The 25,996-nt window shown below is 47.0% G+C and overlaps 1 protein-coding gene and 1 long non-coding RNA gene across 2 annotated transcripts in view; one reads left to right on the top strand and one right to left on the bottom strand.

Annotated features, from left to right (window-relative positions):
• LOC119374397 (inositol-trisphosphate 3-kinase A) overlaps window positions 1-25,996 on the top strand; it is a 246,117-nt gene that overhangs the window by 158,617 nt on the left and 61,504 nt on the right. The window lies entirely within an intron of this gene.
• On the bottom strand, window positions 4,707-6,925 carry LOC119374399 (uncharacterized). Its single transcript, XR_005180160.2, has 3 exons — window positions 6,866-6,925; window positions 5,889-6,048; window positions 4,707-4,940 (listed from the first exon to the last, which is right to left on the bottom strand). It is a non-coding gene; the product is annotated as an uncharacterized LOC119374399 (long non-coding RNA).

The following is a 25,996-nucleotide window of genomic DNA, read 5'->3' as shown; positions in this document are numbered from 1 at the left end:
CAAATTCGGGAAGCCATATCCGGAGTCATCGCACATGCTGAATCATAGGCTATTTCTCTAAGTAATTCCTTCCCTAACCATTGGGAGGCCAACCTGGGCTCAATAATCTGTTCATCGAATGCACTTGAACTGCGGAACAATGTTTCTTTCAACCGTATCGTGCTCGAACAGAAGTATACACCTTCGATTGGCTATGCTACCCTGACCTTAATTGTATACTGTACCAACATAATTACCCTATGAATGCACAGGTATATATGTCACATTTATCTCTATCTCATCACCAGACCAGTGGCGATGAGGTCAGAACTGCCCACGTGGCACGGACCAATTCGTTGTTGAGTATGGAAGGCGTTGTGGGTTCGAATCCTGGAAGACGGTTGCGTCGTACCGTGTTCCGAACGTGACCCACCGCCGATGGAGTCGGTGTGAGCGCCCACGCTGTCCTGCGAAGTGGCGGTTGATGGCCCGGGGCCAGAGGAGCGATCCCGGGGCTGCCCGAGAGCTGCTCGCTCGAACTCCGGCCAGTCGAGCCGGACTACAGCAACGATCGATGTAGTCTGAAACCCGAATCGGACACAACCGGGGTCGTTGCACCCCTGCGGAAATCGTCGCGCGTCAGCACTCGCTTCCCCGCGAGATGCTATGCGACGGCACCTGCAGGGGGCCAGCCTCCGCACCGCTCCTGCTTTCAGCACACATTTCACCACCCGAATGTCTCCTTGATTACTGTACGATTATTATTTGTTTTTCAAGCGATGTTTGCATGGCCTTACAAGTGTCGGTGGCGTTGTAGGGTTGCGCTACTTATCAATATCAAGTTCAGGCTCACCTCGACGACCAGTGGCGTAGCCAGAAATTTTTTTTAAGGAGGGAAAATTTCGGGCTACGCAGCTAGCCCGCGAGGCGGCGAAGAGGCAAGACGTCGATGTCCGCACATGGGAATGCCTAGGTCCAGCCAACTAAACTGCCGGTTTCAATAAAAGTTCCTCCTCCTACGTTATGCTGGGGGCACCACCCGAATAGAGCATGTTTTCGAAATAAAGGGTCGGCAAGCGCTGGCTTCACTTTTTCCGGTAAAGCGTTGCGGCACGGCCGCTCGATGAAAAACACACGGCAAGTGTGCTGGCCAGCACACCCGCGACATTCCTCGCTACAATGTGCAGAGAAAATCACTCGCGGTCGCTCTAGCTCGCATAGACCACAGACCCATGACGGCAGAAAGCCAAAAACCATCTTGGAATGCCGTCCTGAGGGGTCATCGCGGGTCAAGGTGACGAAGGCAGTGCTCGAATTCTTGAAGACATCAGACTTGCACTGGCGGTTATAGACCAATGGCGATAGCGTGACTGTGCGTTCCTGCTCCCCCTCTACCTCTTTCCCTCTGCCTCTATCTTTCAAGATGCTTTAACAAAACTTAACATTCGGCAAGATGGTGCATAGCTGATGGGTAATTTTGTGCGCAAAAACAAGACAATTCGCCAGAACTTTCAAACTCCCCCATCCCTTTCGCCAGTGTAGGGTAGCATACAGGTCCTTCTAGACTGGTTAACATTCCTGCCTTTTCTTTCTCTCCTGTTCTTTCCTTCCACTCCAGAATTTTTTTTAACCTCCTTGGTGCTAACCACGGTGTAATGTTTCTTTACACCGTGGCGGTAACCAACACGCCCACAATAGCTCACGATTGCAGCGCTAGGGTTACCTGTGGTAAATTTCGTAGGAAACTCAACGGCTCAGCCTACGCAACCGTTTAGCTGAGAGACCACCGTCGTAATGCAGGTAATTCTTGCGCGCGCAACAGTTGGCCGCCGGGCCCGACTAGCCCGACCGGCGAGCTGGCTCCTCCGCCTCACTTTCCCGCCGTTCGTTGATGCTTGCGGCGAAGCCTGTTTCGGGCCGCGCTGCTGTTCTCTCGTTCTCCATGCCTGTTGCGCGCGTTGCGCGAGCTTGGCGCTTGGCGCTCGCGACGGTGCCGCCTCCCTGCGACGGCGAGGACCACTACGCGTCGATTCACCTCCGCAATCATGTCGTGCAGTTGTCGTTGTCGCGTACAGATGGCGCGCTGGTAGCAACGTGAGTCTTTTAGCCTTTGCGGATCTATCTTATCTCAGCAAGCACCGAGAACCGGGCCATTTGGTACAGTATCCATTATCCCTAGCTTCCGATAGCGCGAAATTAAACGACATTACGAAAGGAGTGTTTCTCCTGTGTTCTCCTCAGAGGCGTATTCAGGGGGGGGTCAACCCCCCCCCCCCCGAAAATTTTCAGTTTTGATTGCGTATATATATACACGCACACAAACAAACGCACGCATGAAGATACATAAAGTATAGCTGAACCCCCCACCCTCCCCCCGAAAAAAATTTCTGGCTACGCCCCTGGTTCTCTTTGTGTGGTGTGTTAATTTGCGCTTTCAGAAGCCATACATGTGAGCTCGTTCCTCCATAGAATTTCAGCTGGCCTCGCGATTGTTCACGAGTGGCGAGGACGATTATTAGCTACGTTGATTTTTTTTCTTCAAAGCTCCGTTGTAATTAGTGCGCTTTTTCAGCATTTATTGACGTAAATTCCTAAGCAGTCCGATATAACTAAATGCAGAAGATTTACGAGACTCGGCACTCATGCATAATCGATATTAGAATCGTTGCATTTCCAACATTTTTTTTTTCTTCTTTCATACGATCAACTTATAAACTGACGTAGCCGTTTGAAGCTATAAGGCGAAGTTTGGGCGAAAATTTCCGTGTTGGCTGAAGCGCGCCACACATGCAGTTTCCCCTGATATCATGACGTCACATGCAGTATTATTATTTTTTTCCTTTTGCAGCAATTTAACCCATGCATTCCGTCGTGCATAATTTCGCTCACTATGACGTCATGCTGCCGTTATTTGTATGGATGTTCTGAAGCATCTATGCATAAAGAGGGAAAGAATAAAGGAAAGGCCGGGAGGTTAATTAGGTCCCGCCTGGTGCACTATAGACCACAGTGAAAGAGAGAAAGGGGCAGAAGAGGGAGTGGGGAAGTGAAAGCTCTAGCAAATTGACGCGCCAGGCGCGACCGCAGCAGTGTTCACTGCGCACTCACGGGCACGCTAACCTCAGTTACGACAAACCTCAGTTCCCTTAAACCGCAGTTACAACTGCAGTTGGCGCTAACCGTAGTTTACTCCGGTTAACTGAGGTTCTTCGTAACTGAGGTTAGCGTGCCCGTGTAACTAGGCGACCACAAAGACCAGCCTCCGTGAGAAATATGTATACTACCTCGTTCATACGTATTTTGAAAGAAACGCGGGGGGGGGGGGACTCATTATCCGGGGAAACGTACAATCCGAATTCGCTTACGCATCGCGCGCAGTTTCGCTTGATAACGATACCGCGAGCGTTTGCACCGCGAGATCGTATACGAAACTGGAACGTATCGACGAGCTTCTACTGAATGCTTATAGACTATTTTACATTCGACACATGTTTTCTTATTTTTCGGTATCGCGACGTTAACTTTTCACGCCATGAAACGTCGAGTGCATCAACCCAACCGGTTTCGTGCGTATTTGTCTACCATATGTAGCGGTTGGAGCCCAATATGGCGACACCGAAACTTATCCGTAAAATAGTCTATATAAATGTTTGGAACTGTAAAATGTCCAAACCTGCTGCGAGCACTAGAAATATCGCCACCATGTGTAAACCGGCCGCTGCCAGTGTATTCTGTTGTTGTTTTGTTTGGGATGCCCTTTCCATCCTGTTGTTATTATTGCCTGTTTTTTCTTAACTTTTGTTTGTTCCCTTAATGGACGCAGTACAGAGCATGACTCAGACTCCTCGGAGCGCGATAGAATCGTTCATCTCGTTCGGTGTGCACGGCGGCGCTATATTTAGCGATAGCGGCAGTAAAATGGGACAGAGAGAGTGGTGCGTAACTTGTTTCGGGAAAGCCCTTCTAAGATCTTGAGAACAGGAGCGCGAAATTTAAGTAAACACGGACAAACAATTTGTATCATTGTTCGTTGCATCACTGAGTGTATCAATGTGTTTTTCGCATCACTCTGTGCGTATCATTACGGCCGTGTGTGTGTATCATCAGCGCCTGTGTGGAACAGGCGCTGATGTGTCTGTGCTTCGCCTGTGTTGTCCATGTTTTCGTAAATCTGCGCTGCCGTTCTCAAGATCATGTGCTTCGACGAACTATAGCCCGCTAGTACCACTCTTTAAAGAGACTTCGAGAGCTCTGGCTGTGCACTGGGACGTTAGTGCCGCAATCTCTGGACTGATTCGTGTTCGTTTCGGAACATTGGAAACGTTGGTAAACCTTCCTCGTACGGTACCCCTACCAGCAAAATTTGCTTGGCCCAAGCATGGTAAATCATCAGTGGCCAAGCTGTCCATGAATGGAAAGTTATTGGAGGCCAAGCAAAATATGAGCTTGGCAGTTGTAACAAGCCTACCATTGGCCAAGCAAAGGAAGGCCGTGCTTGGCAAATCATTGGAAACACCTCTTGCCATGGTTGGCACTGTAGTGGAACACCATGCAATAACCAAGCACGTTCTAGATATGGAGGCCAAGCATTTTGGCCAATGTAATTTCTGGCACATTTTTTGTAGTTTTTTGTCTTGGATAAAATTTGATGCCCGGCTACTTTTTTCTACATTTTTGTCTGTACCCCCCCCCCATCCCCCAAACAAGTCACAAGGCAAATATTTCTGGTGCTTCAGGTTTATTTTACACTGAATATATACAAGGCAATACGCCATTTTTATATTCCTTCCTGAACTCTTGCGATTATAAAGTGTTGCTTGGGCTTCTGTTGGAGTATTTCATCAAGGTGGCACGCCGTCTTTGCATAAGTGCACCTTCTTGATCCACAGCGAACATGAGCCACCTTTTTGTTATGTCCGAAACAGCTGCGTCAGTTGTGTTGAACAGGGTACGTCTGGCACCTGTGAAATACAAGGAGACAAAAAATCATGAGCTTCTCTTTAAAAATTCATTTCTCAGGCTTTCAACAATTTTCAACACATAGCGGGAACATTTGTTGGAAGGCTAATCGGTTATGCATGATTATGAAGATCAGAACACATGCACGGACAGGAAAAGTTGATTGGACAGCATAATACATATTTTTTTTTCACTTTCAACTACAAGTTTATTAATGGAGTAGCTTGCGTAGTTTTGTGAGAACCCCATCAATATGAAACAAAAGATGAAGAAATACAACAAAAAATGTCCCACTTAATCTTCTATTCTGGCACCCTCTTCCAGAACAACATATATTCTTTCAAATTATAAAAGATCATACTTTTTTTGCTGATAGCACTATGGAAGGAGCATTGGCGCACGAGCACTCTATTATGTCCTTGTTTTCTTCCTGTACGTATGTCCTTTGAGATTTATGAACGTTGCTGAGATAGTCGATGTACCATAATGTTGTAGTTGCCGGGGAGCTTCTGTTGAGTCCTGCTGCTTAGCAGTGCTGCTGACTGTTAAACAAAGAAATTGGTTATGTGCTCTGGTTCTCGGCTCCTAAAAATAGGAACTCCAATAAAACAGAAAATAAGATGATCGAACACTGCACTGGAGAAGCATCTTGGTAGTAGTGAAACTGTTTGTTTCAATGCTGATTCTTGCTCCTGATGGCACAAGTTGGCAGTATTCATGAAGGCAGCATATATAAACTCTGAAAAATTTTTATCAGTTGGACAAGTTTCCAAACAAACATCAGTAATGCAGTATGTGCAGATATACTGGTCGTGGTGAAGCATCTTCTAAACAACTACGACCGAAATATCACAACATGAAGAAGTCTACATAATACTGAACCTCATAATGAGGATGTTGTCCTGCAGAGCAGGAGAGAAAACTAGAATTTGTTTTTTACTGACACTTACCAAGGAGAAACAGCAGCACATTTGCCAGGCTTTTAAATGCTAATTTGTTCTCAGAAACCCAGCTGTACTTCTGTACGACCATTTTAGATACAATGTGCTGGAGCTCTCTGTGCATGGCATCTTTAGCACTGCTGCCATCTTCTAGGGAGAAATAGCCGATCTGTAATAAAAAAAAGCAATAAATAATTAAGTTTATCAAAGAAATGTTACACATGTTTAAAAGCTTGGAAAGAAGTCTTTATTATATACAGAGGTTGTGGTGCCAACAGAAAAATAACCTTGCAGTGATAAAACAGCATCATTTCATCACTTGAAATATTCATTATACATTGTACGCAGTACTTGTGCGGACTGACAAAATCTATGCCTTCATGGTGGAAAATTGTGATTAAAAGTAATAAAACCCAGTAAGAATTCAGCATGGCAATGTGGCAACGCGAGGCGCTCCTCCAGAAGCGAACGAGAAATAGCCGCGCACGCCGACCACACGCCACTCGCTGCTACGTGTTAAAGGGCATAGTATACGAAGCTCGACGCTGCTTGACACAAAGTACGGTCATACTGCATACTAAGTGGAACCTTGCATTTACCGAGATGTAGCAGCTACAGACTGCGTCAGCGGCTCGGCAACTGTCTTTCGGACCATGCAGGGGGCAACACCTCAGGTGGCAGTCCGTTCAGTTTATGTCATATCGCGAATAGTTTTCACAGAAAACCGTGGATCGCTCATGAAAAATTAAGGCGAATTGAAGCGATGCTCGAACACCGTGCAGAAGAACGTTTGACATATGCCCGGTTTTCGCTGGTAACATGGGAAAACTACGGCATGTGCAATCACACACATTGAAAAGAGCTAGGACTACACATGCACTACGTACGCAGCATCCGCGATTTTCGCTTCAGTGAACCTCGTCATCGAATCCCATATTGCATAGAGGGAACAGGGGCAAATAGAGAGACTGCTGAAATTTACTCACCTTCTATTTCAACTTGAATTAGAAGCTCGTCGCCCCCTGTACAGCACACCTCCACCTTCAACCAACGCCATGCGAACAGGGAACAAGGCGCCGCCGCCGGCCGCGCCGCGCAGTCATACACGCGTGGTTGGAGAGTGTATTCGGTACATGCGAATACACGCTTAAAGCCACATTAACTGCAATATTTTTGATGACTTGTGCACTATTACACAAGCGCATAACGGCCGCTGCAGTTTGTAAATTCGTGAAAATTGCCTGTTTGGATGCATTGGTGAACTATTTTTTTTAGCGCACTAAGGTTGTGCACAGGCCGAACCGTGCCGCGCGCGGGAAAAGGTGCGAAATTCAAACGTCGCACTGCGCGCGAGCGCATCTACAGGTCTGGTCCTCTGGATAAAAAGAAATGAAAAATGAAGTATTCCGTAGAGCAATCAGAGCGAACTGAATTAATGACCGGAAAAAATATTAGCACGTGGCTATTCGGTAGCTGTTTGTAAGACTTCACGACAAACTGTGCTAGAGAAACGGACACAACCGCTCTTCCGTCTCATTTTTTTAACCGCTTGTACGTCTTCGTGCGTCACGAATTTCCATGGAGAAGAATAATACAAAGAAGTGAGTATGCTTGATGGCCAAGCACATTCCGAGAACATTGGCCAGCAACCATGGCACGTTACAGAAAAGCCCTTGGCCTCCATCTTAAATGTGGCAGATATCTTTCAAACCTTTTGTTTCATTCTAATAAGTGGTAAGAGCCAACAACTACGGGAAACACGCACTTAAAAAATAAATTGGCCACTTTCGCTGCCATCTTATCCATATTTTGCATGTAGGCCATGCCCTTTTCTATCACGCTGTCAGGGCATTGGCCAATGATAACGGAAGCCGATGGGAATCCAAGATGTGTCCAATGATCGGCCATCGGCCACTGCTGGTAGGGTACGTTATTGTCGTGAGCCTCTCTACTCGACGTTCAGCGCGGCCGTGCACAAAGGCGTATCTTACGTTGAACGTCGGCAATTAATAAAACAGTTTTCTAGCTGGCCGTATCTATCTATCTATCTATCTATCTATCTATCTATCTATCTATCTATCTATCTATCTATCTATCTATCTATCTATCTATCTATCTATCTATCTATCTATCTATCTATCCTTCCCTCCCTCAGTGTGACGTCAGGGCGCCACTCCGAGAGCGTTATCAACGAGGCCTGGCTAGAGCACTGCACGGGCTCGGGCCTACCCGAAAACCCGGGCCCGGCCCGGCCCGTGGGCCGGGCCGGGCCGGGTAAAGTAGTTCTCACGGCGGGCCCGGGCCGGGCTCGGGCCTGAAGCTCCGGGCTTAGGGCCGGGCCCGGGTTTGAGGTGGCGGGCTCGGGTCGGGCCGGGCTTGGACTTTGCTGGGTTCTTAAATGGACACCATTGTGAAGCACTGAATCGGTTTAGACTGGTAAAGTGAAGTCTAAGAACTCGAATGTCATTCATTTCACCATCATAAGTTTATTATCAGACGAGAAAATCAAGGTCATAATTCAATTTTTTTAAATTTCGCGCCGTAATCTCTGAGCGTGACGCCACGCATTTCAAACTGTATTTGTCGTATTTGGGGACATTGGTTCTATAAATTTTCCTCTCTATCCTTCTTTCTCCCTCTTTTACTCCCCTATTTCCCCTCCCCATGTGTAGGGTAGCAAACTGGACGCATTGTCTAGTTAACCTCCCTGCCTTTCCTACATTCCTTTTCTCTCTCTCTCTCTCAAACTTGGTATGCTAAGTCTATGGCCCCCTCATAGGTCAATGTACTTCATTTTTAGTGATGAGGAACTACGTAGGACCTATTAGACGCCGTCAGAATCCAAGATGTCACGGTGTCTGTTGCGCGAACTTAAAGAGGGCGTCGCCACCCGCATTTATCTTTTTGCGCGTATTCTCACTTACCAAGAGTTTTGTTCCGGTGAGCGTGGTGATTTAGAAAATGCTAAAGGAGTAATTTGCTGATAATAGAGAAATTGTTTTTCTTTCTAGTGCCCCTTCATGTTTGTTCGGCATACGTTGTGCACACACACACACACACACACACACACACACACACACACACACACACACACACACACACACACACACACACACACACACACACACATATATATATATATATATATATATATATATATATATATATATATATATATATATATATATATATATATATATATATATATATATATTATATATATATATATATTAGGCGTGTGCGAATATTCGAAAAATTCGAATATGCGATTCGATTATCATGCATAAAATAACTCGTCTTCCATATTTCTGCTGCGTTCGTATAGTTGAAAATGTTGCCGAGAAGAGCGATAAACATCGTAAGTACACAGAGGCACGATATCTGCCTGCGACGAGCGCCCCAATACGTATGATTTATTGCTGGTGCACCTCCGATGTGCAGCGCTGTTGGCAATCATGTAACCATACATTTTCAATATTATGCGGCCGTAACGTGCCGCACTACCACTCGTTCACTATGCGGGACCACTTCTGAAGAAAGACAGTGACCCATGTGACTGGTGGGGTACTGTAGGCACCTTCAGATACCCCAGTCTGGCAAAGCTTTGCCCCATGTACAGTAGCGCTCAATATGACTTGCAACACGGCAGCGCGTGGCCTCAAGAGTTCAAAGATTGCGCATGGCTTCAACCTGTTTTTATTTCAGCAACTAAATGATATTTTCTTCTTTGGAATCATCCCCGAGTGCGAGAACAGCGTTTAGTTATGGAAATAAGGACTAGTGGAAGCCATAGGCAGTCTTTGAACTCGTGAGGCCACGCGCTCCCGCGTTGCAAGTCATATTGAGCGCGACTGTACCTCCCTATACCAGCCACTTCTGTTCCAAAAGAGCGTGCCTTTTCAGTGGCAGGGGGGGGGGGGTGTCTCTGTTACAAGGGAGCGCCTGCTGCCTGATCATGTGGAGCAACTCATATTTCTTCATGATAACATCTAGTCATTGCTTTCATTGTGCCGTGATATTTGCTTGTGGTGTGATGTGCATTGTGCTAGCCTGGACATTGTGTTCTGGAGATAGCAGTGTATGTTGTGTTGCCAGTCAGGCTGTTAATGTTTTTTTTTAATAGCTACATGTTAAATAAAATATTGTTACTGCAGAGGCATTTTACCTTTGATAATCGATATTCGATTCGATATTCGAAGGTGGATATTCGTATTCGATTCGTATTCGAAAAATTTGATATTCGCACACCCCTAATATATATATTTCACATTTTCTCTCGAGAAAAAACGCTTTTTTTTATGTGGGGCAAGCTATTTAGAGAAATTTTATTAGAGACAAGTACTGAACTTCTTTTGCTCCTTGCATATGGGGCTACTTGATTTATCTTCAACGGGCGAGCTAAAAGTAGATATACCAGGCGCTTATGTATTTACCATGTCGATATTCTGTGCTTTATTTTCATTCGTTATGATTTTATATCGCAAATGTTATTCTGTAATCACAGTGTTCAGTGTAATATAATAAATATATACCTGTAGCTTATCGCAAGAGCGATCACAGAGCTCCAAAGTGAGCAAATGTTTTTGAAGTTTCCAGCCCTCCACTAAAACGAAAGGACTGCACGGGCTCTCGTCACATAGAATTCCTATACATAGACATTCTTTTCCCGTGGCTTCGTCGCGGCCCCCAGTGGTCATGTGGCGCGAGATGGACGTGCGCAGCCTGCTTGGTGTGCCCAATTTGTTGACATTTGAACTTCCACCTTTATCCGCTATATCAGGGGTCTCAAACCCACCTCAGCTAACGGACCGCATTCACGAAAATTTACTCCTGCAAGCGCCAGGACAGTAACGCAGCTAAAAGCGCGGGGGGGGGGGGGGGGGGGGTAGGGGGGGGAGGGGCTAGGTCGTACCAAATGTCAGCTAACGTTGCCATTTAAGAGAAGAGCTTTCCGATATGTCACATATGGGTCGTTTCTGAAGGGTATTTAGCGACAGGATTCCAACAACATATCGATACCTATCTTCAACATGACTAAAATAAGTACGCCGCTTTTGAAGTATAGAGTTTTGTTTCACGGTTAGGTATCAACACATGGTGGCCGCAGGGGATGCCTCACGACAAAAAAGCTTTAGACCTGTCATGTCTGTGTAACTTAAGAACTACTTATAAGAAAATGAAAAATTGGGTCCCCTGCGCTATACAGGTATAGTGTGAGAGCTACATCCACTGCCGCAACACCGTTGGAATGTGCAGGAATAGCATAGGTTCAAAGAGCATAAGGTGTTAGGCGAAATATATTCGCTTGACGAAATATCAGGCTTTAAAAAAGACAGTTACGAATTCCGTGCCCGGTGATGTCCCTTTACCTCGAACTATATGCATCCAATGAGTAAGCGTCGAGAAGCTTATTCGCGCCTTTATTACCAAACTGTAACGAACACCAAAAATAGATCGAAATCGCTTCGTCCACCTCCTGCCAATCGTATACCCGCGTAGCCCAGTGATCACCTTCTACCAGTACAACATCGTTAGGAACGCATAGAGCATTATGACAGAAAAAAAAAAGAGCGCGGTGCAAGCCGTGCATAACATACACGGCTGAAAACTGCAAGCAGAAGCCCTCAAATAGGACTTTTATAGGTGATACTGAATGGTGTCACGACGTTCGGGAACGATAGAAATGAAGGAATAAGCTTCACAGCTACGTTCATTCTGCAGAGGTCCACAAAGACATCCTAAATTTCCTACAGTGGTGGAAGTTAAGAACAACGACTGCCGACGCCTTCACATTTCGCAAGACAGATGTGCACCCCTGCGGCTAGCGCACGCAGTGCGAGAAACTTTAGCGTGGCAGGATATGTGATACAGCGGTAGGTGGCGTGCTTAACGCCGGAATCTCTAGATAATTTGATTTTTTTGCACAATAACACGTGAAAAAATAAAACTTTAAAATATGCCACAAAAGACTTATGGACTGTATATGGTAGCAGTGGTGATATATGAAATAAATATGATATATGAAAAGAATACTACCACAAATACTTTTTCGTCCTTTCGGCTGCCTATACGTTTTCTATAAGTACAGGTGGTGCACACGGTCCGTTATAATTTTTATCTAGGTTAGTGTACACACAGCAAGGTAATAAACTTGGCTTTCTTCCTCCATCTTGCTGTGGCAAGGTACTACCATGCTGAAGACATGTGTTACATATCCAGAAGGGTGCATGATTGGCTTTGTCGTTAAAGCGTGTTCTAAGTTTCACTAAAGAGCGCAATGAGAACGTTGTGTTTTCTCTCTCCTCTGTTTTTATTGCACTTCCTATCGAAACTGAATTCATGCTGCAAATCGCTTTCCTTGCTGCAATATCTGCTACAAAACGCTCTTGATGATCCCCATTGCATTAGCAAAAAAAGAAAAGAAGTTATAGTATACTATTGCCGAACAAACGGTCATTGTACCCAATATTTTCACTCAACTCTTTCCACCGTGAGCCCCTTTTTATACGAAATTAGCGTAGGTTTAAGTAGAATTGTTAGCGAAATATTCGCCAGCAAAGCGTAGATATTTGCTACCTAAACAATTTGCTGTAGATTCAATGTTCCGGCAACATTACCTATATTATTGGCTCGGGCCTTTGTCGGGCCTGATCTACCGTCGGGCCGGGCCGGGCCGGGTGGGCGAAATATTTTCTCGGGTTCGGGCCGGGCTCGGGTCGCGTATTGAATCGCCGGGCCGGGCTCGGGCGGGTAAACTTGAACGAGTTCCGGGCCCGGGCCGGGCCCGGGCCGAAAATCTCGGCCCGTGCAGTGCTCTAGGCCTGGCTGTTGTGAACAGCGAACGATAAAAGTGGCATGTAGGAGAACTGAGCAGTAGGAATCCCTGTGTACCTTATCTCGGCCTTGAATTTTTGTTTATCTTCGCCACTGATGACAGTCTGAGGGTGAGCGACCACGTCCGTGTTTGTATAGCTTACCTGCGTTGTGTAGCCGAGTGTGTTTTGTTTGTGTATGACCTTTTTCCCTGATTGGTATGATGCCTTCGCTAATGTTATTGACCCGATCACTTAATCTTCTCGCGGCGACTTGGTTTCACTGACTGCAAAGCGTGTTACCGCTCGGCGCAGGCCGCGCCGTCTTCGTGTATATGAAAAGCTGCTAGAATGTTATCACACAAATTCTAATTAGATCGCATGGTCGTCGCGAAAGGCGGCGCGTATGCGTTGTGTAGAACTTCCGTTGTCTCAATGCAATCAACCCCAAAAAGTCAAGAGGATTCAAATAGGTTTGGGTATGTTGATAAGGCATGATAGATACTAAAAGCGCACAAGAGATGCGCGAGGCATGCCTGATAATGTATATTAGCAAGCGCGCAGCAAGCTTTCGCCTACGGGTGTCGTTGCTTGTTCACACCTGCGACTGTGGCACCGGTAGATGCGACCATGTTATAGTCGCAAACGGTCGCAAATGGCCGCTTTGGTCGCGAAGCGACTGCTTTGGCTCAGTCAATCGCTGCTCGAATTTTCCGTCGCGCGACTGCAGTCGCAAACGACTGGCCCAATCAGATGCGGAGGAACAGGACGCCAGCTTATTTTCACGGGGCAATGCGAGCAGACGCGAATTCTGTGTGGCGGCATCTGTAAGTCGCACATCGGTCGCCTTGAGTCACTTTTTGGTCGCCAGTCGCAAATGGTCGCGCGAACCGGGGCACTAGTCGCATGTGGGAATGAGCCTTCTACAGAGAATGTAACGTATATACTACTGAAATTTTCTTTTTTTTTTCTTTGCGTGCGCGTGTGTGTGCGCTGACGAACTACAGTAATGACGCTTTGCGAAAGCGCGCCGTGGTCTTCTAATATATACACTTAAAACACCTGAGACACAACACCTGACACAACACCTGAGACACAACATAGCCGGTTTTCTTTCCTTTTTTTTTTCTTTTTCTCGTGCGTGGAGCATCGCGACCCCGGAACGTCGGTCGCTATATGTGCGCGTAAACACGCGAACTCCGTCCGGCATGAGCGCCGCCCTTTTTGGCGATCTCGCGTCGTTCCCGCCGAATGAATGATTGACGGCGCTTATAATAGGGCGCAATCATGGCGGCTATACGTCAGGATTAGACGTTCGCGCCGAAGCCTTTCTTTTTTCTTTTTGTAATGCTTGCGTCACAAACGCCGCCCGCGCGTCACTGGTCTCCTTCGCGCTCGGTCGGAGCACGTGCGCCGGCCTCTTGCCCGCACTCGCTGCGCGGCTTCGTACTACGTCGCTGCTGGAGAAGTATAAAGGATCAATCAATCAACGGAACCTTATCTTCGTAAATACAAATTTGCATACACAAGGATTGTTTGCATCGATAGCCTAAGTAACTATACATCGTCCGGTTCAATACAGTATGCAACAAAGTGCGCACCGGTCAGCATAGAGGCCAGAAAACAAGAACGAACATATAACTATACATACATACGTATATCTATGTGCTAAATAAACCAAGGCATGGTTGTGCGTAGATGGCGGCCTTTTCACATCCGTGTGGAGTCGTGCGTACGCGCGTCCTAATCTTTGAAGCACACTCTAAGAAGAAGAAGAAGAAGAAGAAAGGAAGGATTACCTGTTGCTCTTTTTGGTGAGTCTTGACTTGCCACATGTAGGCTAATATAATATCCAGTGTTTTACGTCCCAAAATCCACGATATGATTATGAGAGATGCCGTAGTGGAGGGCTCCGTAAATTTCCACCACCTCGGGTTCTTTAACGTACACTGATCAGCATCGCACAGTACACGGGCCTCTAGCATTTCGCCTCCATCGACCGCCGCGGCCGAACCCGCGGCCTTCGGGTCAGCAGCCGAGCACCATAACCACTGCTCCACCGCGGCGGACTTGCCACCCTCTTTAATGATACGCGTTCACTCTCTTTTAGGGATCATTGTACTCTCTTCGTAGAGTCGAGAGAGGAAAAGAGCGTTAACGCGTGTTGTGTTGCAATTGTCATGTCTCGCCAAAAACAGTAACAGTGTTTGCTTCTTCTTCATCTATTTCTTCTTCTTGAGCGGCGCAGAACAATCGGTAGGCAGGCGTCGTTTGTTCCGTTCGGGAAGAGGCACTGTCCAGTTATTAAGGCGAAAGCCTTAAATGCCTCATCAAACGCCCAGGATTGACCGTCGGCGGCGTCAACACGAGTGATGCGAAAATCATCCTACGATGACGTCACCGCGTGACGTCATGTTGACGTCACACGTCGCCAAAGCATGTGACACATCGCCAAAATATGGGACGACATCATGACGTCATCGCATCTCATCGTCGCTTGGTCGAAGGTGTGCCGATCCCGGAGGCATTGCAAAACCAGATGAGGTGCAGAAAGAGCTTGCAATGCCTCGGATCATGGAGGCAGTGCAAACAACGTTAGGTGCAGAAGGCTTTCGGAAGGGGGATTAGTACATCGGCTCAGAAGAAGAAGAAAAAGAAGATTGCTTTCGCCTTTGAATCGTCTTATGCGAACGCATAAGGCACCCTGTGTGTTTTATTTTCTGTAAGAACGGATTATTGAAATCTCGCGAGTGAGCTTCTTCTTCTCCCATGAGAGGGCGTTACCCACAGCAGGCGGCGCACAGTAGTGTATAGTTATTTCCCCGAACAGGCGCAGAAACATTCTCAGGATCAAGTCACGCCTCTTAAGAACCGTACACATGTTTGTGCCGACGGGGAGGGATGGTGGTATATCTATGGCCAGTTTGTGTACGCCCTGACAGACGCCTAATTTGCATGGATACGTGCCCCGCGGGTGGCGCACTCGCACGTGTGCTGACTTATATGCAAATACTGTTTGTGTGGTCTTTTCTCACGTATAAAATCGCCGACCGACCCGACGCTGTTACAAAACGCAAGCACCCCGACGGAGCACAACTCGATTAGGGACGACCCGCGAAGGCACGTGCGATGCCTGCTACGCTGTCCTTGCGCACGTGTGCCGCATTTGCTGCTTTCACTGGCTCTAATGTTTATATCCGCCTGTTCCCTTTCCTTCGAGTAGTCAACATCACGATTTTCTGGTAAACATACCTGCCTTCTTAGTTTATTTCCTGTTATGTATGTGTAGCTTCGGAGAGGTCAAATGACTCCATTTCCCTATCTATTAGTGCTGCGAAAATATAATAATAATAATAATAATAATAATAATAATAATAATAATAATAATAATAATATGATTATGATGATTATGATGATGATGCCAAAGAACTCGCAGGGTCACGACTCGAAGGCGGCGAACGCCATCTTATTCTTTTTCGTCTCAGTCGATCGTATTGACCCCGCCCGAAAGCTTTCCGCGCCCAATGTGGATTTGCACTGCCTCCGGGATCGGAGGAATTGGAGGCATTCTGCACCGCACGTGTTTTCGCAGTGCCTCCGGGATCGCCCCATCTTTGAGACCGAGCGACGACGTCTTCACGTGACGCCACGCCATGTGAACGAAACAGGGAGGAGGATTGATTGAGGGCTCGTTCGTTTGTTAGACAGAACCTAATGAAACCACGTTGTGTGACGTCAGAAATTTTAGTGATTTGTGACGTCATGATGACGTCATCTCCGTGGGATGATTTCCTTGCATCGTTTCGTACTGGCGCCAACGGTCAAATTTCGCATTTGATGGGGCGTCTGAGCCAGCTTCGCCTTAATAAATTCGCTTCCATCAATGATCTCAATCAACATTAAAGTTATTTCAATCAATCAATCAATCAACGATCGTCGTCCGCGGGAGCGTCACCCGAAACGTCTCGCGACAGTCGCGGGCTGTGCCCTTCTCACTTCGCGGTCTTCGAGGAGGCGTCGTCCCCTCCAGTCGAGGAGAGCCGATCGCAGTGAGAAAAGTTCGCAAAGCCAAGCGTGAACACGCGCATCCTCTCTGCCGCGCCGTACTACGTGGTGGTCGCCAGCATAGCCCCTCTTCCCCTTACATATGTATGTAGTGGCTCATTTTTTCTCAGTGACGTACACAGAGGGCATCTCCGTGTGGCGACCGTCTCTTCCATTGTTCCCCACGAACTGTGGTCCTACGTGCCTGCCTGAACGTCGTCCCATCGTGCGGACGTACTTGGGGGGTACACGGACGGCCTTCCTCGCTTTTTTGTGACATTTTGCTTTTCTTATTTTCTGTCTCTGGCCTCTTCTTGGCTTTGTTCTTGTCTTTCTCGTAGACTGTTCTTTCTTTCGTTCTTTTTCCTTGGCCACCTCGCGTGCGCAGTAGCGGCACCTTTGTGGCGCCCCCCCCCCCCCCTCTGGGAGTCTCGCCCTCCACTGACCGCCGCTAGCGCGGACCTGTACAGGGTCTTCGCAACATTTTGCCAGATAAGCGATGCAGTGCTCTTTTTTTTTATTTTGTCCCACCTTGAAAAACTACCTCTTATTTTCTCGCTTCGCCTTTCAGTTTCGTGCTTCTTCAGCTTCCGTCGTTGTTGTTTTCTATTTTCTCTCGCATGGGAACTCAGGAAGACAAAACATGCGGCAATCGTCGCCACGTGCCGCACCGTACGTACGTGTGTGTGTGAGTTGAGAGTGAAAGATGAAGCGTGTGTGTGTGTGTGTGTGTGTGTGTGTGTGTGTGTGTGTGTGTGTGTGTGTGTGTGTGTGTGTGTGTGTGTGTGTGTGTGTGTGTGTGTGTGAGAGAGAGAGAGAGAGAGAGAGAGAGAGAGAGAGAGAGAGAGTCTATACACCAATTGTATACACTATACTTCAACGCCGACGGCGCATGCGCGCTCAGCGCCAGTCACGCACACACACAGTTGTGTGTGTGTGTGCGTGTGTTTGACTGTGTTGACTGGTGCGCATGCGCCGACGTCTGCATTTAAGTAAGTGCTGTAATGTATACAATTGGTGGTGTACAGTGGTCGTCGTCGTCCCGAAGAATCGGTCATCTGTTCCAGTGTCTGAAGGTCGTCCCCGTGCTGAGGACGACGTCTTGTTTTCCGGAGGTCCCGTCGTCGCACGCGCACTCTACAGAGCCGTCTGTGTGTTTAGAGCGGCATTCTTGTCTACCATCTGAGACGTGCGCAACGTCGCGACGTGTGTACTTACTTGCGCCTAATTTTGTAGCGATGACGAAACTCGGCTGTGTTTTTGTCCATGCGTATATAGAGATCGCAAGATTGGTGCCTCTTATGTGGGCGTCCGTGTTCGCAAACGCCTTCTTTGACCCGGTCATTGCCCGCTTGTGACAGCAACACTTGCTGTTGTTCCATGGTGAGAAAACGATGCAAATGCATGCCTGGAACATGCAAAGTGACAGTCCGCGTAAAGCTTCTGGTAACATTAGCCCTCAATTTATGATTCCGTGTAAAAGGGACGTTTATACTGAACACTTCATTGCTCCAGAGCCTAGCGGCACATTGCAAGCTCCATCGTCAACTGACGCACAATTTATCTGCGAAATCGAAAGGATGTTTCTAAAGCAGCGTCCGTCGCGGAAAATTTTGGAAGAGTTATACGAGCCTAGGTCACGCATTACGTACAGGAACTTATTTCTTTTCTTTCTTTCTTTCTTCTTTCTTTTCTTTCTTTCTTTCTTTCTTTCTTTCTTTCTTCTTTCTTTCTTTCTTTCTTTCTTTCTTTCTTTCTTTCTTTCTTTTTCAAAGGGATCTTGGAAAGCTTCCTGTAATACAGTATAGCATGAAAATGCAATATTGACTCGCATTTAATGATGCTTGCTGCTGATGTTACCTATATATGGGGCAGGTCGAGTCGGCTTGCGGGTTCGAAAACAGATCATCAGGTTCGTGCAAACGCTGTACCATGCCCAGCATTTAACGAGCGTTTGAGGCGAGTTCGGTCAGTATGTGTAATCACAATCGATGAAGATGAAGAATATGCATTTCGCCTTCCACTCTTCTTTTAGGAGGATGCATAAGGGACTGCGTGGCATTTTTTTTTTCTTACCTGTACTTCTTCTTAAATATTTGTTACTTCGTTGTATCCTCGAGTTGTGTTGTATTTCCACATTCGGTTTACCATTAGCTGACATATTGTACGCCATTTTTCTCTTTTTTGTATACTTTGTTTTGTTTTCTAAGCGAGGAGGAGTAGACAGTACCGACATAAAGGCGCTAACCTCTCCTATACATCATTTCAATTTTAGAAAAAAAAGAAAGAAAACATAACACGCGTATATATACTCTCGCACGCATGTTCCTTCTTGTCAGTTTTCATTCATTCACTCACGAACCACGCTGGAAGCGTGCACTGCGTCCTGAGAAGCCAAGCTGCCCACGGCTGCGTACGCGTGTCGGTGACCTCCGTCGTGCACTTGCCGAGGGTTTTTGGAGGCCTCGGTCCGCGCGCCTTGGTGAGATGCGAGCGAGCGAACGTCTATCGCGCTCGTCAAACACAGCGACAGTGGCTCACTCGTGCGTCATTCGCTCGCTGCAGCGCGCAGATCGAGTGGCCGCCGCCGTGGTCGCCTAGCTTAACCTCGGCGTGCCTGCTTCTCGTGTACGCCACAGGAAGACAAGCGCATCAGCGGGATAAGATTTTCTCCTACACGCAGAGATGCGCGTGGTCCTTATGGTCATGTAATCTCTGTAAAACTGAGCCATCGTAATCTTCCTACAAATTTAGCAAGTTTCAGGAAGCCAGGGGTGGCGCCAGTGGAGGGCATGGGGGGGGGGGGGGCTCCCCTTTGTCCCCTCCCCCAGTGAAAGAGCATACATAGTTTTGGTTTATTTGGTTTATTTCACCATAATCGATACATTTTATAACAAAGATGAAGAATAAGAAGAAGTAAAAGAACTCAACGCATAAGTTCTTCGCAATTCGCAATATTCTGTGTCCATATAGCTTCGAGTTGTTGATGATTCGCCGCCGCGCTGACGGTTGCTAGCATCCTCCTGGTTAGCTCAATCGCTATAGAGCTATAGAGCGACCGTTTCGGAAAGGCGTTGGTCCCCGGGTTCGATCCCCGGAGCAGGACGAATTTTTATTCAACCAGCAACTTTCCTTTCTGAGAAGTCCGTGTGGGTTTCCTTATGTCTTCGTGCTACAAACGCGTGGTCGCCAATTATCATTTTCATAATTTAAAGCCTGTCTCTCACACCGCGTCTCTGCTCCCAGAATGTGCAACTTAACGCATTACCAAGTGTTAATTAAGCGGGTTGCCCAACTTTTTGACAGCCAACTGCGATGGTTTTATGCAAGTAAACGCGGTAGGCTCCACACAAGAACTCTTACACTTAGCCAGACGCATCTCTCCGAATTCTAGCGCGTTGAGTTCACCGTGAATGCGACCCCGGATGCTCAACCTATATAAGCTTCCCGGCTTGTGTTTCCACGTGCTGTCCGGATGGAATGCGGCGTGTTTCATGCCCATATACATATCACTCGGTATAAGTTACGCTCGGGCGCAGCAATTTGCCGGCATGATTGTACAAGGTCGCCCGCACGCGTGCAAAGCAACACGTACCTCCGCCACATGTCAAGTGCATGGTATTGTTGTTTTCCATATACGGCATACGATATGAACTCTATTGTCCTGTATCGCTGCAAAGAAAAAAGAAAAGGAAAGAGGGAGCTTGGAATTATATGTGCGATCGTGTGTAGACACCTCACTACGCGGTCATTGTCCGTTTCAGTGAGTGAGCGTGATCCCGTGGACACGATTGCGGAGCAGGGGCAGTATTTCGAAGAAAATAAAAAACGCATCAATTATCCGTGTGTGGTTATTAAAGTGGATGAGCTTAGTGTATCATAAGCACGTACAGTATTATTATCACTGTAAAAAAATTACGTGTTACTCCTTTTGGAGAGTCCTGCCTAGCCACATATATTAAAGATCTCATTAAAGATACACCTTAACTCCCTTTTGGAGACTTGTGCATCCCACGGCACTGCGAAGGGAGCATAATTTTGTGCAAGAAAGATGGTTAAGGTGTACCTTTAGAAAGAGTTATATGTATATGTGGAATGGTAGGGCTCCCCAAGAGTAGTAACATGTAATGTTTTTTTTTTTTCTCCCTTAGACTGTATACTACGCGCAATAGCTGTATGCTGTGAGTTTTATGCGCTGTCTGTGCTGTCACTGTTCGCAGTTCTGTAGCGCTAATAAGCTGACAAAAATTTTAAAAACGGCGTGTGCAGATCCGAAGCAGGATGTGACTTGCTGTCCAAACCAGTTGGCGGCTGAAGGCTTAAAACCCGCCTCAAAAGGGGCTCCTGCTCGCAAAAAGACGTATAACCATTCTTTCTTACGCGCTTATTGTAAAGCTATCCGTTGAGTTTTTCGTAAGTTCGGGCTCGAAAGAAGTTAAAAATATATATATTTTACATGCTGTACTTGGCTTTCGCTTGTCGACGAGAGGCGGCGTCACTTCGCATAGGCGACATCCAGACGCGTTCCGTTTGCTCGGACTACCGGGGGCTCGAAGCTGTTTCTGTTTTCAATCTGTCATTGTAGAGATTAGATTGAGGTGAGGAAAAGATGTAGACTGTCTACGATGCTGGCCAGAAGAAGATCGTGTTTAAGGAATAGAAAGTAGGAAAGGTCCGAATTGGAACACAACACAACCATAATAAAAGGAGGTTATAACTTGTAAGGCCTGCAAACACGGACCGAGAAGATAACAAGACAGTAGATACGACGTCCTTGTTCTCTTGCGGCCGTGTTTGCACGCCTTAATTATAACCTTCGTTTATGATGAATCCTTATGTCAAATAACTCAGCTTTCTCTCGTTCTAAACGCAGCCGTAGTCAAAGCGACCCTAATTCTGTTTGTAGCCATATAGGAGTACTGGCTAATTTATTCAAGGCAAACGGCGCGTGTTCGCGGTGTTTATGACATACGGGTAGTAATTTGCGTGCCGCGCATAGGTGACGAAATCGAATGCACGCAATTGCTTTTTGAAAATATAGAGACTCGCTGTCTGATTGGCCAAAGGGATACTCTCCCTCTCTCTCTATTTGGCTTAGCGCCAACGGTTGCTGTTGTAATGAGTCGCTCGTGGCAATTACGTATAGCGTATCATCTCGCCACTATTTCACCCATACAAGCTCTCGCGTGCGCGCTCATTCTGGAATCGTGATGATCGTGCCTCTATACTACTACTGCACACTATGCCGGAAGTCGGCCGTCGTCCGGAAATAGCCGGCCTAGTCCGGTTCCACACATTCGTGCGTCATGTATATCGCATTGATGAACCGTACGAAATATACTATGGCCGGGTCGCTAGCATCCGGTTACGGCATGCGCCTATATGTGTAGGCTCGTGTCAGCGTGTGTCGTGTCGATTGCAACGAACCTCTCGATCGAAAACACGCTTTTATTGCCGCTTATTTCGTAATTGTGGGTGAAGGCTTGGAAGACAGGCTTATCGGCGTATGATATAGAAGAACCTGTAAGCTATAGTTCGTGCCTATAGAAGAACCTGTTCGTGTCTGTATTGGTCATTTTACATTTTGTGATTGTGTGCATATACACGCACAAATACAATCGCACGCACGCACGAACATGCACAAGAGGGGGGGGGGGGGGGGAGGGAGTCGGACCCCTCCCCCCCCCCCCCCTCCCAGAAAAGAAAATTTAGCTACGCCTCCGGTATTGGTAAGTTGCTGCCTCCGGAGCGAGTAGTTGTGTGTACACCCAACAGCAAAAGTTTCCAAGACGCGAAATCTTCGAGAAAGCTATATGATCGCTTTGTCTGAGAATACCTTGAAATAAATGTTCCAGCACGTTGTTGGTATCACAACCTATGCAGTCACCAGCTATAAATTAGAATCATTACGCAATAATAGTGCGTGAAATCGCTTTTTTTTTTGTTTGTTTGTGGATCCAACGTCCCGTAATCTTTTGCTGTTGGCCGTACATATGTGTGAGTTTTGTTCGTTTGTTTTTAGCGTGGAAGCTTGGGTGTGTAGTTAATTTACTACGAAATAAAAACAGCGCGAAATACGCGGTGACGAGACAGAACGTGTCTGCGTCGTTCTTCCTATAGTACCCGTTTATTTGGCGCTGCGTTTGTTTTGTAGTGAGTTCCGCAGCGCTCTGGAGGAAACTTGCCGAGGTTAACCGGTGTCCCTGACCCGATACGTAAGGAAACGCGTCCACCTTCATTAAAAACAGCCGCCTAGCGGCGGCCTAGATAACAGAAGAGATGTTCTAAATATTGGGAAATAAAATGTGATGGGATTATTATAACACCGCCCCTTGTTGCAAGCATACGCAAGTAATTATAATGAAGAAGAATTAGGCGAAATGCTATAGACTGTAGTAGATGTATCGTACGAAACGGGATTACCTCAAACAGGCTTGGTATCTATTTGTCCGGTGTCAGAATGCAAAAAAAGGACGACAAAAAAAAAAAAAAAGAACAAGACATGCGCGTAGGGTTAAGGTACACACGTTAAACCTCTGGTGGCCAAAATCAATCCGGAGTCGCCCTGTAATGCACGGCGTGGCTCATAATCGTATCGTGGTTTCTGGCCCGTAAAACCACATTATTTGTCTATTTTTCACCGTAAGCTGTTACGAGATCACAACAGCAGCCGATTTTGGTGACGTAGGCAGCCGCAGTCGCCGGTGTCCGTAACCGCTATCGCGTACAACGAGAGAGAATATCCGGGATAGAGCGGGATTTTAACCCGGGCCCTTTTCGTGGTTGTCGGTGTTCTACCACAGAGCCACGCCGGTGCTTGAAACTGCTTCGCAGAAAGACCTTACATGCAGGCGTCACGCCGGCCAAAGAAACGCGTTAACCGATGTAATGAAGCGCGGTAGAAGAGTATAAAGTAACAACCAGACGTCACACAATGCTAATTGCGTAGCGAGTGGGAGGTTTAATGCTTCCCACCCATTACAAAGGACTCAGCCGTAATTTTTCATCGTCATCTTTCAAAGCATCTGCACAGTGCACATAATGTCTTACAGATGTGTAGCGCGTATACCTCGCTTCTCCGCAGAGTGACGAATAATGGGATAGTGGTTACTGCAGAGACGGGATTTTAGGCAAATGCCTATTTTGTTCCTTGCGCTCCTATCGTGCCACTTTGATATACGAGCATGAATTAGAGGTTAAGAAGGGCTTTTATAGTGTTTTTATAGTGCCTATAAATGCCTATTTTTGGTGTTTGTGCCTAAATGCTCACAAATGCCTATTTTCAAAATTGGCGCTTGTATACTATTTAGCCTCAAGTTGCGCTCCTGGGAGTAGTTTGAGACCGTTATTCATGCTACCGCGCCACACTGACTGTTCGGAACTATGGGGTTCAACCTAGTCCTGTAGTTCAACCAACTCCCGGAAACAACTGCTAGCAGCCGTGAAGTGGGACACGCACATTCGCCGCCGCAGAGACATGGCGTGCGTGAATGCGAGACCATGGAGAGCCGTCAGCAGAAAGGAGAGAGAGAGAAAGAAAAAAATAACTTTATTTATAAAGTCCAGCGAACTTGACTTGGGGTAGGCCTCAACCCCGGCCTAGGCATCGGCCGCGAGCCCTTGGACACGGGCGGCTTCCTCGGCTCGCTGGACGGCCCAAAGTTGTTCTTCGATTGCGGAGCTGAGCAGAGCCTCCTCCCAGCGCACCCTGCGGTTCGATACTGCCTCCTCGTGGTTTCCGTGTGCTTTGTCGTCTAAGCTCGAGCACTCCCATAGTATGTGGCCCAGTGTTGCCCTTGCATCGCACATCTTACATTTGTCTGTCAAATAGAGATCAGGGTAACAGAGACGAAAGATAAGTGGGTTTGGGTAAGTGTGTGTTTGCAGCTGCTGCCACGCAACCGCCTGCCTTTTAGGGGCGAAGCTCCTTAAGGCGGCACCTGTTCGTCCCTCGTAGTCGTAGTAGTCGTAGTGCGTAACCAGTCGTAACGCTAGTACCAGATCTTGACCTCCAAGGTGGTGCCGGTGAGAGATTTTTCCTGTGCGTTGTTGAACAATAAAAAATTCGCAGCGTGCGCGTTAACTAAAAGCCGAATTCTTCTGCAGCCATTGGCATGTTCCAGTAGGAAGCGTTAGTAGAAGTAGAAGTGTAAGTGTTAGTTAGAAGCCGACTTCTGTCTCATTCCCATTAGCAGCCATTGTTTACCTCCAAGGTAGTGCCTAGTGAGATTTCTCCTGTGCGTGATTAAACAATAAAAATTTTGTTCAAAACGCCGTTGATTGATGAAATAAACCAACGAAAGACGCCAGATGTTTTGTAAAAGCAAAACGAAAGAACGCCAGATGTTTCTAAAGCAAAACGAAAAGACGCCAGCTGCTTAACGAAAGACGCCAGATGTTTTCTAAAGCAATGGTTTTCTAAACAATGAAGATTCACAGCGTACATGTAAAATTAAAGTGAGCTGCAAGTCGTCATAACTCATCGAACCTTTAGTATAAACGCGCCCGATCTCACGTCGGTGATGATGTACTGGGCAGAATTCACGGAAGATTCACGGTTTACCGATGAACCTCCGCAGCTTCGCCCACTCATCATCATTCACTCCGTGGATATGCTGTGATTTTTTTATTTAATCTTTTGTGTGGCGGTGGGTATTTGCGTCTTCCTAGCTTGTAGTGCTGCGTTATTTCATTGTAGCTAGTCATACGTTCCTCCCACTCCCACTCTTGCCCGCGTGGGACCTCGGTCGAAGCAGCGTCGGCGTTCGCAACGGCTCGGTTCGTGAGCTCTCGAGCCGCCGCGTGTGCCGCCTCGTTGCCGGCCAGCGGGGTTTCTGTGTATGCGGGCGTCCATATAACGAAAGTGTCATTTTTGTTTCGGACTTTTTGCTCGTTATTCGTTAGGATTCGCAGCGCCTCTCGGGAGACCCGGCCGTTAGCATAGTTACGTATCGCCGCTTGCGAGTCACTAATTACTACTTCGGAGCAGAAAGGAGAGCAAAAAAATAAAGTAAAATATGATGTGCACGTGGCTTTTGTTTTTGTAAGTTAACTTGTAAGGTGTTCATTGCATCAGCTTAGCCAGAAATATTTTTTGGGAAGGGAGTGTGTGGGGGGGGGGGGTTCAACCATACTCTATGTATGTTCGTGAGTGCGCTTGTATGCCTGCGTGCATATATGCGCATGCAAAGCTGAAAAGTTTCGGGGAGGGGGGGGAGGTTTTGAATCCCCTCTCGCCCCTGGCTACGCCAGTGATTCACT

The sequence above is a fragment of the Rhipicephalus sanguineus genome, chromosome 11 (assembly GCF_013339695.2).
Source record: "Rhipicephalus sanguineus isolate Rsan-2018 chromosome 11, BIME_Rsan_1.4, whole genome shotgun sequence".
Taxonomy (NCBI): domain Eukaryota; kingdom Metazoa; phylum Arthropoda; class Arachnida; order Ixodida; family Ixodidae; genus Rhipicephalus; species Rhipicephalus sanguineus.
The sequence above is the reverse complement of the archived record's forward strand: the minus strand, read 5'-3'. Positions and strand labels throughout refer to the sequence as shown.